This window comes from Solanum stenotomum, chromosome 5, assembly GCF_019186545.1.
Source record: "Solanum stenotomum isolate F172 chromosome 5, ASM1918654v1, whole genome shotgun sequence".
In the NCBI taxonomy this organism is placed as follows: Eukaryota; Viridiplantae; Streptophyta; class Magnoliopsida; order Solanales; family Solanaceae; genus Solanum; species Solanum stenotomum.
In genome coordinates, this window is record NC_064286.1 from 39,805,885 (window position 1) to 39,820,487 (window position 14,603).

Sequence of the window (14,603 nt, forward strand, 5' to 3'; positions counted from 1 at the left end):
TAATACTATGAGGGATGTCGGGTCAAGACTCCTGATCATCCTAACATCTGAAATAACTGAAACATAACAAAAGGGATCCTCCAAAAAGTAAGGATGCTTATCAAACAACTCGGAAGCTTGACTGGATCAACGAAGTACTGGATGCTGATCCTAATCATCTGTATCTGCATCATAAAAGATGCAGACTAACTGGCGTCAGTACATGGAATGTATGAGGATGTGAGGGGAAATCTAAACAAGACATAAGTTTGATCAGGAGCTGAAAGAAACACTTACCTCATCTCAACTCAACTCAAGGATACTAAACTCATTTCAATATAAAGCAGTAGTAAAACATGCAGTATAAATAAAAGCTTTTAAAATAGTAGATAACAACTTCATGTATTTAAAAATATGATGTACTCTGCTTGTATGAAAGGATACAAAATAAACTTTGTGTATATATGAATACAAAATATCTCTGTGGGAGTTTCTCTAACCGACAACCATCACTATGAGCTACGTGATGATACAACGTCTAACCCACTCTTCCAGAGCCGTCATATACTTTACCAGGGTATAGAACCTACTACTAAGTGGATCCACTAGCCTATGCTAAAAAGCATTATGGAATCATCTAAAAAGTATGACCCTTTCTATCCACATTGGCTACATGGTTTATGTGGACTTTGAGGTATCTGAACGCATCCCCATATCGGTGCTCAATACTACTCCAAAAATGTAACTAGCTCATATGTTTAAAAATATAACTCTTTTTGTGGTCTGAGATTATTACTCAAAAATCTATCTATTAAAAGAGATGGTACTCAAAACTGCTCAAAAACTCTTTTGGAAATCGGTGTTTCCTCCCATCTAAAATGTGAACATTTACTCTTGGGAATACTTAGTTTCCATATATCATTTTAAATAAAATGAACTTAGGTCTACTCTTTCTCAAACTTAATTCTCAAGTCTTAAAATAAGTTTTAAAATGTTTGTGAAAGACTTCTTAAAAGACTCGAAAGAACTCTAAAGACTTGACTCTTAGCTCTACCTTGAATTTGAATAATGGATTCAAGGTTATGATCTCATGTTATAAATGATCTCTCGATATTAAGACGTACCTTAGAGTATTGAAATCATTTAGAAAACATAGGTACGATTTGAGGGAACTCATACGAAAAGAAGGACTAAAGAGTAGGGGACCTGGCGACCCTAGCACACTGAGTGGCGCAGGGCGCCAGACCCAGAACTACAGAGGGAAATTTGGGGCGCACTGAGTGGCGTACAACCCCAAAAGGTAAATTACAGCGTACAACCCCAAAAGGTAAATTACAAACACTCTTTTCAAGTGCACTGCTGGCGTGTCGCACTAGCCCCAACCCATATTTTCCCGACGAATTTTCTTACTCATTTTCAAACCCCAATTCGCCTAGAATCGAATGGTTTCTTCCCCAATCACTTATTTCGAATACCCAACATTAGTATACTATAATCTACTCAAAACACTAAGATTTATCTCAAGAACTTATCAATAACCCCATAAATCAAGATTTACGAATGAACTTCAAGAACACTTATTAAGAACTCAATTTCTCCGATTCAAGAACGAAATTTTACTGAAATTAACATCATTGGCGTGTGGCTGAACGAATCCAGCACTATGAGAACTCACACACCTCTTAGGGATTAAACCGTTGGCGAAACAACCTTCGAATTTGCAAGAAATCTTGAAGAACGCCTTGACTTTTCTCCTTTCTCCTCTTCTTGAACTTTTCTTAAAACCGTAGCATAATTTAAGATTTTTAAAACTGAACCAAATCAGTTTAGACCCCTAGATATTACCAAATATTCGTTTTAATCTGATTGGATAAGGAAAAGACCAAAATACCCCTCTTAAATCCGGATAACTTTTCTTAACTGGACAAACATATTTCAAATGGTCATATCTCCCTCATACGAGCTCGAAAATCAGCAAACTTGATGGCGTTGGAAAGAGGATTCTAAGATCTTTCATTTAATATCTTATGGGCCACCTAAATCATCTTGTACTGAAAGTTATGATCATTTAAAGTTTACCCAAAACTCCTAAGTTATGCTTAACTTGTAAATTTTCAGATTTTGCTCTTTCCAAATTAGTTCTTTATATTTTTAGATATTTCTAAGACGGGATGTTACAGGTAGAACTCTGTTTCTTATTATAAGCTATTTGTGGATCCACTAACTAAGTCATTTAAGACAATCTTATGGGTGCACATAGTTTGGAACTAGAGGATGCTACTAAAGACTACCTTATTTGAACCTCCACCTCAAAGTTCTTTCGGTGCTAAGTTAAATCCCAACAGAATAGTCCTATACATAACATATCATCATACATAGAAAAGCACAATTAATTTACTTATTCAAGCTATAAATATCATAGAGTAGCTCATTAAATCTTGAATCAAGCATGTGTGAGAAAATCTTTCACCAATCATGATTCCTTAATATGTGAGAAAATCCTTTCATAATTTCATAGATGTTTATCTTAAAGCAACCTAGATGATTAAACCTTTCTTTTTATAAATCAAGTATAAACTTTCATGAAAACGTTATTCACAGATTCATGACTTTTTCATAAATTCATATCTTTAAGGGTACATAGTCAAAATCATGATCAATACATGTGTTCATATGAAATCAATTGGAAAGCATGTAATTGGGTCAAAACAATCACAATAAGATCAAAATAGAACCAATTGAATCAACACAGTTAGAACCTATGAAAAATTGAATGAAAACCTAATCAAATTGATCAAACTTAACTTAGATAATTGAGAAATATTTGGGGCTCAATGGGTGAATGGAACCCATTGATGAAACCCTACATACCTTGACTATCAAAGCCCAAAATCAATAGAGAAATAAGGAGACTTGGAGCTTGAACCCTATATTTTCTTCTTGGAGCTTGAGAGGATTTGGTGGGGATGCACTTGGATTGGATTATGGAATTTGAGTGAATGAGGGAGTTGGGGTAATTTTAGGAGTAGAAGGGTAGTTATAGGACTTAGAATTAGAGTCAAAACGACATAGTATATGTATTAATTGTATAAGAAAAGACCCAAATACCCTTAAGAAATAAATGTCGAACAATCCTTCAGGTTGGACCTATGGTCCATAGAACTTTCTACAACTCGTACTGGTCAACCGTTGAACCAACTTCAGAAACCCAAATTCACCTTACTTCCCACGAGACCATTCTACAGTCCATATAAATTCCTACGGTCCATACACCCATTTCGTAGTTCTCATCTTTTAGTATAAAATTCTACTAAATCTGGAACCTTTCTAGTGAACCCATTCTACGACCCATAGAACAAACAACAACCCATCAAATCCTTTCGTTGGCCTGAGATACTAAATCAAAAAATCTAAATCATTCCTATGAATTCCATCTACAGATCGTCTAGCCTCCTATGGTTCTTCCTATCAACTCGTAGGTCCAATGTTAAGAAACTTAGAATTTCTAAACTCAACTCAGGTTCTACAGCCCACCTTCTACGGCCTTTAGAACCTTCTACGGTCCGTAGATTAGATTAATTCATAGATCACAACATCAGCAAAATTTCTGCACTTTTCCTTTCTAACTTGACTTTCTATTTTCTTATGTGTTACATTTCGGGAATACTGTTGTTATGTCATCTCATTCTTCTTCAACATCCTCATTATCCTCAGTTTGGTATATATTAAATCTTGTCTTCACTCCTTCATGTAAGTATCTTGAAAAAATGGTCAACCACTCTTTCACAATAAACTCCTCTAGTACATAAGCTTTCGTATTATACCGATTATGAACAAGGTCCTTAAATTCACACAGTTCTCTCTCCATGGGATACTTATAATGAAGATGTATTTTGACCTCCCAACTGAATTTCATCGACCAAATGGATAGGTAAATGTTCCATTATATCAAAAAAGGTTGGAGGAAATATCTTTTCAAGCTCACATTCAATTTCTTTAATTTCAGCTTGCAATTTTTCTAGATCGGCCAACTTTATTATCCTACTACATATGAATTTAAAGAAGTTTCCCATCCTAATCAACACTGCCGCAACATTATTAGGCAATGATTTACGAACTACAATCTGTAGCAAGTAATGCATCATAACATGAGCATCAGGGCTCTTATAACTTGATATCTTTATTTGCTCCACGTCTACACACTTTGATATGTTCAAGGTACACCCTTTTGGTAATTTGGTATTTTTAAACACTGTCCAGAACACTTTCTTTTCTTATAGATTCATGGAAATATAGGATTTAACTAATTATACTTTTCCATTTGTATTATCTTTTACAAGATGTCGCTCCTTCCTTATCCCCATAACTTACCCCCCCCCCCCCCGTAAAGTCGCAAGAAAACTATCAAAAAAGTTTTTCTCAGTATGCACCACATCTAGATTGTTACTCAACTTATTTGTAGCCCAATGTGATAACTGAAAGAAGATTGATCTTTTCCTCCATGGACCCTTAGTAGTCCGATGCATTTTCTTTCGGCCCTTTCAAAAAATATTGTTGAAATATTGTAGCTTTTCAATCACTTCTCTACCCTACAAAGGTGTAGGTGCAGGTCTATGATCCTCCGCACCAGGTCTATGATCAGTTATACCATTAAAGGATTTCTTGTCTTCGATATAGATGATCAGGAGGCAAAAATGCTCGGTGACCTAAGTAACACATTTTTCGACTATGCTTCAATATTGAGAGGATGTGCTATAGTATAAGTTGGACAGGTCAGTCTCCTCTTAGTGCTCCATCCGAACAACATTGCTAGAACCAGAAAGTCGCTAAGTATCCATAACAAGGCTGCACGCATTTGAAGTATTTGGTTTGTATGGGCATCAGGGGCGGACCCACAGTGGTTCAAGTGGGTTCATCGAAAATTTTTGTATTTTACATATATAAATTAATTGTAAGTTCTCTCATATAACTAAAATGAACCCACTCTTTACACAATGAATGGCGTGGATCAGTGGTGAATAGGTTCATTTTCGTGCCATGAACCCAAGTTCGAACCTCATTTAAGGCACAACCTTTTGTTCTTTTTTGTATTTTCTTGATACTTTTCCTTTTTAAAATTAACTAACAAATGTAGACTATTATAGATCTATCATGTGAATTTCTTGATACTTTTCCTTTTTAAAATTAACTAATAAATGTGAACACTTTCAAAAAGAATTAATTACAAGGATAATATATGAAAATTTTGATTAATGCTTTATTGATTTAGTAAGGTGGACAACTAATTTTAGTAAAATAAACAATTATTATGAAACGGATGAGTAGTACTTAGTTTTATTTTTTGAAATATACAAAATTATGTATTTATTTTCCGTTTTACTTGGTATACACGAAAGTTAGGATAGTGCATTTTTATTTATTTATTATTTTACTAATTTTTATTTATTTATGGTTTTCAAAATTGTTATAGTTTTAGTCTTATATATGAGTAATAAGTAGCTTGTTAATTGAAAATATGTGCAAAATTTTCTTGGAAGTAGATAAAAATTTAATAGAGTAAATTTTTGTTAGGAATATCATCTCAAAATAACTTGTTAAGGATATAATTAAAAAAAAACTGATAATTATTATTATTGATTGTTGCCATGATTATTTGTAACTTGAACCCACTTGAATAAAATTCTAGGTCCGCCACTGATGGGCATCATATGTTTCTACCCTTATAATCCATAGCTATTAAAATCATCAATTAATGTTCATAGGTACACATCAATATCATTTTTCGGAGGACGGACCAGGAATGATCATTGACCACATTAGGTACTCCGGCTTCATGCAAATCCATAGTGATAGATTGTAATTCATCAACATACCAGGCCTATCAGGCCATGTTCTATGGAAAATGCTCATGGTCCTAAATGAATTAAAACCCATCACTTGAAAGACCCAATCTGACATTTAGAGGATCATTCAAGAAGGATGGATGCAAAGAATCAAAATCCTTTTTAGGTTCTCCATCAACAGGGAGTCTTAATTTTTTGTCATTAGGTCGTTCAGTAGCATGCCATCTCATTGTAGCAGCCATTTCAGAACACATGCACAGTCTTTGAAGGCTAGGTTTCAAAGGACAATATCTCAAAACCTTGTATGGTATTAAAAATTTTCCAGTAGTCAATTCATCAACAACATTTGACTATCTAGAAGACCAGACAGAGCAATTATCGGTATCTACCTTGTCTTTTCAAAAGTGCATGTAATCATTAGGACATGGATGTATTTTTTCATAATTGAGACCAAATTATTTTCTATTTTCCTAGCCTTACTAAAAGACTCAGGTAGTTAAGCAAATGGAAATGTTTCTTTCAACCATTCTAACATATTTGAAAAGGCCACCTTACTCAACTCATGCATTGTTATAAGCAAGTATAACTAAATCACAAAAACAACTTGTTGAAGCTCTCACACCCTGGATATAACTTATTTTCCCTTCTTCAAATAATCTAAATAACTTTTTTCTATCTTTAGACAATCCTTCTGTCAACCCTTCTTCATCCCCTACATTATCTTCTATATTTCTAAATGTGTCATGGAGTAGTCCATCAATATCATCATGACTGTTACAAGCTTCATCATTACTGCTTGGATGAGGTGCACTTGTAGATATATACCATTTCCTTGTAAGAAATTTACCTATCGTATCCTACACCAAATCATTTTGCAAACAAGTGATCCTCCACAATATTTATAAAATGTCAATAACGATTCTTACAAACATCACATGGGTATAATATCCCTTTTTCTTTAGAACCTCGTTCAAATGTCCTATCAAGAAAATCCTTCACTCCATTGATGAACTTAATATTGCTTCTTCTTAGATTCATCCAACTTCTATCTAAATTATTCATTAAATGTGACACAAGAAATAAAAAAAATTAACCTACAAATATAAAAGACAACAATGTTCTGCAACTAAACACTACATTAGAACAATTATATCTCAAACATAACATGGATACTACGTATTTTAAGATTTAATGCAAGAAAAATATCAAGTACTTCACAATATTACTTTATGATAATCCAAAGACAAGCCAGACTAACGACTAGGAAATAATTTCAGACATACTCTTAACTACTAAAACAAAAACTAAGAACCATTGATGTCCTTTATAGGATACGTATAAAGTGAGATTTTTTTATTATTGTTCAATTAAAAGCAAAAGCAAATTCAAATTCAAATTCAAATTAAAAATACAATGAAAAAGCTACAACTACCACTTAATGGACTATTACTATTACTTCATATTTAACACTCATATAGCAACAATCAAGTATTATTAACACATCAACACCTTTGCTAATAACTCATTTAGGTTCAACAAACAAAATCATTTCAAATTTAATTTAACTTTATAAAAAAATGAAGATCAGTTCAACTTATAAATGAGAATACTTGACCAAACAATCCCTTTTTAATAAACATGACTTACTGGACAAAATATGAGAATGTTGGATCAAACAACACCAACTACCAGCAATAGGAAATCAAACATCGACGTTAGACTGAATAATCCACCAAAAATAATTCCAACAACAACAAATTAAAACCACAAACAATAACTACTGCAACAAATAGATAATAAAATACCACAATTATACTGTAACTAACAACAAAAAATTTACATAAATACAATGACGAAACTAAATAATTACAACACACAACACCAACTACCAGCAAAATTCAACAATTTCACTAAACCCTTAAACAAACAAACCACAAATCGCTCACAGTTTCAACCTATTAGCACATGTGATGAGATTACAATTAGTTTTCAATTAGTTTAATTCATTCATCACAGAGTGCTTTAGATTTCATAGAATTAGTTGAGTTCACAAATCAGTTGGTTAAGTTTGTTATTGTGTCAGATCAAGTTGGTTAGTTGAACAATGTGTATATATACACAATACCCTATATTGTTTATTTCAGTTTTTGATTCTCAATAATATCTTTCCACTTTCTCTCTCTCTCAATATTTTCTCGTGAGCTTCAAACCTCCATCAATGGAGGAAGCCTGATATTTTCCAGCCTATGTTGTTGATTTTGTCATGGTATCAAAGCACAGGGGATGATTCCTACTTTCCCCATCCACATTGTTTCGTGAGTATTGCGTATCCATTTTTTTTTGTTTCTCCTTCGATTCTCAGTTCGACCGTGATTTAGGGATTTTGTGTTTTTTGTTCCCCTGCTATTTGTTCCTCTTTCTCGTTTCCTTCTCACTTCGCACTTCTCGGATTGTTCCCAATTACTCTCCAATCCTCATCCATGGGAGATGCACCTGTTGTTCCTGTTGTTCCTGCTCAATTGGATTTTGGTAATCCACTCTACTTGCATCCTTCTGAGAATATCGGTTCAACATTATTACCAGCTGTTTTTTATGGAACTGGGTACAGATCCTGGAGACGAGCTGTTCTCAGAGCCCTATCTGTTAAAAGTAAGACTGGTTTCATCACCGGTAAAGTGGTTAAGCCGGCTTCTACAGATCCTTCTTTCATGTAGTGGGAGAGGTGTGATGATATGGTGACTTCATGGATCCTTAATTCCCTATCACCTGATCTGCGCGATAGTTTACAGTATGTTAACAATTCCAAGGAACTCTGGAATGAACTGGAAAATAGATATGACCAGACTAATGGTTGTAAACTCTATTAGTTGCAAAAGAGATCAATGATCTTGTACAAGGGACTTTGGATGTCACTGGTTATTACATGCAGATGAAGAAACTATGGGAGGAAATGAGCACTCTTGATGTTCACTCTCAATGTACTTGTGTGTGTTTGTGGTGGTAAAGCCAAAATGCACCAAGCTGAACAGGATAGGAGACTAGTGCACTTTTTGATGGGTTTGAATGAAATGTACACTGTTGTGAGATGAAGCATTCTCATGATGTCTACAGTGCCTAGCATGGCACAAGCTTTTGCCATATTATCACAAGAGGAAAGACAAAGGGAAGTCAGGTCTCACAATCACACTGCTTTGGAATTCACTTCACTAAATGCCTCTGTTTCATCTAATGTTGCTGCAGGATCCAGAGGTTTTAGGACCAACTACACCTCTTCAAAAGGAAGTGCTAGCAGCTCCAATCCCAACACCAACACTGTTTTCAAAGGCAACTCTAGCACTAGTAACATATCAAATTTATTTTGTGACTTTTGCAAACATACTGGACATACTAAGGATAGGTGCTACAAACTTCATGGTTATCCATCCAATTCTAGACCTTCCAAAGGAAGAAACTCAGGGTCTGCAGCAAATGTGTACAGTTCTGAGGAAGACATGAACCAAAATGAGGTGCCTGATGAGTCAAGGAAGCAAATGCCAGTGAATCTGTCCAAAGGTCAATATGAGCAACTACTCAACCTCCTAGGATCTCTGTAGGTTGGAAATGGGACTGATGGCTCAGGAGATATGCTTAGTGGAGCTGTGAACCTAGCAGGTATATTGGCTTGTTATTCTTCAATTATTGAGATAGGTAATTTGTCATGTAAATGTGCTAGATTGGCTGTTAATTCTTGGATCATAGATTCTGGAGCATCACATCACATGACTTACACCAAAAATGCCCTCACTAACCTTAGGACACTACTTTATCCCTCCTTGATCACCTTACCAAATGGATACAAGGTCAAAGTAACTGAAATTGGTGATGTTTGTTTGAGTTCAACTTTAACTCTGTACAAAGATTTATCCATACCTAGTTTCAAATTCAACTTAATTTTAGTTCATTGTTTAGCACTCCAGCTCAAAGGAACAGTCATTTTTGACAGCTTTTCTTGTCTATTGCAGGGCCCTTCTCTGAAGAGCCCTCTGACACTTGGTAGAGCTAGGAATGGACTGTACTTTTTCTGTCCAAAATGCCACAGTTGTGGACCAACTTCTGGTGGTTTATCTCATGTCATTTGTTGTTCTACTGATTGTTTTTCCAATTACTAGCATGTTCCTTCTTCAGTTCAAAGTAACCAAGTCTTAACTGGGACAGAATGTCAAACTTCAGCACCATCCAATGTAAAATGTTCTCATGTTTCCAATAAAGAAGTTTGTACTGTTGGTTTTCCTTCAAGGTCTGTTAATAGTTTTCCTTCTTTTGCTGTTAATTCTGTTCATACTCATGCTCAGGGTAGTGAATTCTTGTGGCATACTAGACTAGGACATGTGCCTTTTGTAAAGATGAGAGGTATCTCTACCATACCAATACATTTTTCGAACAAACAGCCTTTTACTTGTGCCATATGCCCTATGGCTAGACAAACCAGAATGCCCTTCCCTGACAGCACTACCACAACCACCAAGGTATTTGAACTACTTCACATTGACCTATGGGACCATATCATGTGCCCACTCATGATGATTATCATTACTTCCTCACTATGGTAGATGATCATAGCAGGGACTACTTGGACATAATTACTTCGGTGTAAAAGAAATGCATTACAAACTGTCAAAGCCTTTATAACTCTCATAGAAACTCAATTCCAAACTAAACTTACATCCATCAGATCTGATAATGGTTTGGAGTTCACAAATGCAGAAGCAACTTGTTTTTTTCCAAGAAAAAGGCATCATACACCAAAAATCCTGCCCTTATACACCTCAACAGAATGGTGTAGTAGAAAGGAAACATAAATATCTTCTCGAAACAGCAAGGGCACTCTTGTTCCAATCAAAATTACCTGTAAAATATTGGGGAGAATGTGTCCTCACTGCTACATATCTCATAAATAGACTGCCCACAAAGTTGTTACATAACAAATCCCCATATGAGTTACTGTATCAAAAAAGGCCAACCTATTCCCACCTTAGAAGTTTTGGATGCCTTTGTTTTCCAACCACCTTGAAAAGACATAAGGATAAATTTGAACCAAGAACCACACCACACATTTTTGTTGGATATCCTTACAATACAAAAGGTTACAAGGTCCTAGACTTGGCTACCAAAAGAATTCATGTATCTAGGGATGTTCTTTTTCATGAAACTATTTTTCCTTTTGTTACTGCTCCTGTTAATTCAAGTTTTAATTCTGTCATAAATTCACTTGTCCATCATTCTGATAAATTGCCTAGTGTACCTGGTACAAATAATACTTTTGTTCATGATGAAGTGTTGAATTCTCATACATCACTAAGAGTTACTCCTGATCATGTGCCCACTAATAATAATGATACTGAAACTACACTGAATCCGTGTACACAGCCTGAAATTGCTTCTCACATAGTGATGCTCCACAAGAACCTAGAAGGACAACCAGGTCCATTCACACTCCCAACTACCTAAAAGAATACAACTACACCTTGCCTAGACTGCATCCTTCCACTTCTAACACTGATACCTCTGCTCCACTATATTCCCTCACCTCATTTCTGTCTAATCATGACTATGTCTGTTTAACCTCCCTATGTCCCAAAAGTCAGCAACTAGTTCATACCATTTCGCATGACAGTGAACCTTCCTCTTATGATGAAGCAATCCTAAACCCTGCATGGCAAATGGCAATGACACAAGAATTTGATGCTTTGTATGCAAATGATACATGGGAACTGGTCACTTTGCCTAAAGGCAAGCATGCCATTGGGTGCAGATGGGTGTATAAAATTAAATACAAAGCAGATGGAAGTATAAAGAGATTCAAGGCAAGATTGGTAGTGAAAGGGTATACACAACAGGCTGGCATAGACTACAATGAGACCTTTTCACCTGCAGTGAAAATGACTACTGAAAGGACCCTTATTTCATTAGCTGTTAAGAAAGGTTGGGACTTGTACCAGTTAGATGTTAATAACGCCTTCCTTCATGGTGATTTGAATGTGAAGGTCTTCATGGCATTGCCACAAGGACTTGCAATGGATGGTAAAGATATGGTCTACAGGTTGAAGAAGTCATTGTATGGGTTGAAACAAGCTAGCAGACAGTGGTATGACAAATTAGCTAGCAACCTCTGCTCAAAGAGGTACACTCATTCCAATAGTGATTATTCACTGTTTTATAAGAAGAAAGGGTGCTCACTAGTTTTTGTTGCTGTCTATGTTGATGATATCATCTTGACTGGGACTGACTTTGAGGAAATTGCCTCTTTGAAGGCTTTCTTGCATGATCAGTTTAGAATAAAGGACCTGGGGAAACTACATTATTTTCTGGGATTGGAAATACTATATAGACCTGATGGTGTCCTCATTTCACAAAGAAAGTTTACTCTTGACCTCCTGAAGGAGTTCGATTTACTTGACTGCAAGACCACTACTTCACCACTTGATCCTGTTGAAAAACTAAAAAACCATAGAAGGGAATTTATTATTGGATCCTACTCACTATAGAAAGTTGGTTGGCAAGCTCAATTTTCTCTCCAACACAAGAATGGATATAGCATATAGTGTCCAGCACCTCAGCCAGTTCATGTAGTCACCCAGAGAACCTCATTTGAAGGCTTCTTACCATGTCCTAAGATATCTCAAACAAGACCCTACATTAGGAATTTTTGTTTCCGTTTCCACTAAGTATGACCTCACTGTCAATGCTTTTTGTGATTCAGATTGGGCTACTTGTCCTGATTCAAGGAAGTCAGTTAGTGGTTACCTTGTCCTCATGGGTGATAGTCCCATTAGTTGGAAGTCCAAGAAACAAGCCACAATCTCTTTATCTTCTGCAGAAGCTGAGTATAGAGCTGTGCGACAAGTAGTGGGTGAATTGGTTTGGCTTGAAAGGTTGCTTGATGAGATGACAGTGCAATGTTCCTTGCCTATACCTGTTTTCTGTGATAGTCAGGCAGCAGTCCACATAGCTAAGAACCCAGTTTTTCTTGAGAGAACTAAGCTCATAGAGGTCGATTGTCACTTTGTCAGAACCAAGCTTCAAACACATTCCTACAGGCTCTCAATTGGCAGATGTTTTCACCAAAGCCTTAACTGGTATTAAGCATTCTACACTTCTGGGCAAGTTGTCTGTGTTTAGCTCACCTCCAACTTGAAGGGGGGGGGGGGGTGATGAGATTACAATTAGCTTTCAATTAGTTTGCAATTAGTTTAATTAATTCATCACAGTTAGCTTTAGATTTCATAGAATTAGTTGAGTTAACAAATCAGTTGGTTAAGTTTGTTATTGTGTCAGATCAAGTTGGTTAGTTGAACAATGTGTATATATACACAATACCCTGTATTGTTTATTTCAGTTTTTGATTCTCAATAATATCTTTCCACTTTCTCTCTCTGAATATTTTCTCGTGAGCTTCAAACCTCCATCAATGGAGGAAGCCTGATATTTTCCAGCCTATGCTGTTGATTTTGTCAACATGCAACAACAGAAATAAACTATTTCGCTAACCTCGTAGGAAAAAACTTATAGAGGAGAGAAAAGATATTAAAGAAAAATATCTTAAATGACCGAACTTGTTGAAGAAATATAGGTCAAGCTTCAGTCACAAACAGAAACGCCAAATGATCTCACCGATATAGCTAAAAACAGAAAAACACCAACTTAAATCACCAAAACATCTACTTAAATCAACAAAACACCAACTAAAATCACACAAACCTTTAAAAATATGAGAGTGCTTTGATGATTTTATCTCCTAATAGTCAAATACGAGCATAAGTTAGTGCAAAATCTAAGAATATTACCTATGATTTATAGTGACGCCTAAGGTTTAAGAAGAGAAAAGTTTAATGAGAGGTTAGAGAAAAAAGAGAGTGTTGTTTGATTTGTGAGTGAAGTTGCTAAAACAATATCACAAATGTATATTATTTCTATAGATGTTATTTCTAAAATGAATATACAGAAATAAAGAAATATAAAATATAATTAATGATATTGGTGGGTAATGAAAATTATTGAGAGAAAATGTGGATGATTAATGAAAATGTGGGTGATTAAGAGACAATAGACTTCACTTTCATTTAATAGATTCCACACTTAAGTAGACACATTGGGTAGATAAAAGAGATGACAAACTAAGAAAACAAACAAATAACATCGCTAAAATCGCAGTAACAAAAATGAAAGACATGACACTCTAAGTAAATCAACACCTTAGCAAAAATCAATATAAAAATAAAAGAGATCTTACACTACGTAAATCAATAGCTTAACCAATGTTTGGACACATCTAGAAAATAGATTCCACAATGAAGTTTTTTGAAGAAACAATGATCATTTCTTACAACAAACCAGATATAGTTCTATCTAACTTCATAAACATTCGATAAAGACAACTCGTTACACAAATTATTATCAGAAAATAAAAAAAGCAACAGATTTAAATCATGCCTCAGAAATTTTCTTCTTATTTAATCATGCCTTAGAAATTCAACATCAACGGCAAGAGAAATCTGATTCACAGTAATAAAAAAAATAAAAGGAAACAGAGTAGAAACACACTATCAGATTTATTAAAACCTAATGCAATAGGAAATCTAACATCGATGTTATATTGAAAATTCTACTAAAAGTGACTCTAACAACGATAAATTAAGACCACAAACACTAGCTACTATGTCACTTATAATACAGAAATACCACAATTATACTATAACTAACAACAACAAATTAACATAAATACACATTTGCAATTAAATAATT